Raw genomic sequence first — 1,471 nt, 5'->3', positions numbered from 1 at the left:
TTCTTTCTTTCTTTCTTTCTTTCTTTCTTTCTTTCTTTCTTTCTTTCTTTCTTTCTTTCTTTCTTTTATTTATTTACTTACTTTTGCAGTACTTGAGGATTAAATCGAGAGTCTTGTACATGTTAGGCAAGCCCTTTGCCACCAGGCTACATTTTCAGCCTATGTATTTGTTTTCCTTTTTTAATTTTTTTATGAATTTTAATTTTTTATTATTAGTTATATTTTATTAACTCTGTATCCCAGCTGTATCCCGCTCCCTCATTCCCTCCCATTCCCACCCTCCTTCCCTCATCTTCTCCCTACCCCTTTCCAAGTCCACTGATAGGGGAGGATCATATTTGTTTTCTTGATAATAGCCATTTTGACTGGGATTTGTTTTAATTTAGAATTCTCTGATGGCAATGATGTTAAACATTTTTCAATTACTTATCAGCTAATTGTATTTCTTATTTTGAAAATTATCTAACAGCAAGTTGTTTTTAAAGTCAAATTAAAATACTCCCCATTTATACTCACTGATACATATATATACACACATACATATACGTATATTACATATTTTCTCCTTGTTTTGTCAAGAATATATTTGTGTGTATCTGTGTATCTACAATCTGTCTATCATCTTTTTTAATCTTTTATCCTTTTGTCTTGGAACATAAGAGGTATTGACTGTATCATTGAATTTAAGTTTGTTAACATATAATACTTCAGAATATTTAATTTCTGAGATAGAAAGGAGATGAATAAATATCAAAGACTAATTTCTCTTTCGGAGAAGAAATCAGTGCATATTTGATTGTTCAAGATAGATGTATCCTGTTAGGAGAAATGATGATCCTATTATTGACTTGAGATTAAGGTGTTTTTTGTTTGTTTATTTGTTTGTGGTTGTTTTTTTCAGGACAGTTTCTCTGTTTAATTCTGGTGGTCCTGGACTCACTTTGTAGACCAGGCTGACCTGGAACTCATAGAGATCTGCCTGTCTCTGTGTTCCCAAGTGCTAGGATCAAAGGCATGGGCCATCACTGTCTGAAAGATATTAAGTATGTTTTAGGTTGATCCAATCACCCCTTCACTGAAACCCAGGCTGGTGAGAATGAGTTCTTTGGGTTTTCTTATGGAGATCAGGTTAGGGGTTACTTACAGGAGTATGAGTGATCCTCCAGCAGTTGTATCATCACATTAATTTTGATGATCTCATGGAAGCTGTATCATGGAGTTATGACCTTAATTAACCTTTGACTTCCTGTGTATAGTATAGCATTTCCAAAGATCACCTGCAGCTCAGGAAGGAAATAAATAGTTGGAATGCCAAGGGAGAGTCATTCCTAGTGAATGTCAATAGCTCCATTACCATTACCATGACATTTTGCTTATACTCTGAGGAAAAAACAGTCTGCATACATACAAATGGCATTAGTTAAATCTTACTACATTAGCTAGCAAAGAGTCAAAGTTCTCAGTATTAAAA

Source organism: Psammomys obesus, unplaced genomic scaffold (genome assembly GCF_907164565.1).
Source record: "Psammomys obesus unplaced genomic scaffold, mPsaObe1.curated_primary_1811, whole genome shotgun sequence".
Lineage (NCBI taxonomy): Eukaryota > Metazoa > Chordata > Mammalia > Rodentia > Muridae > Psammomys > Psammomys obesus.
This window is presented reverse-complemented; position numbering follows the sequence as displayed.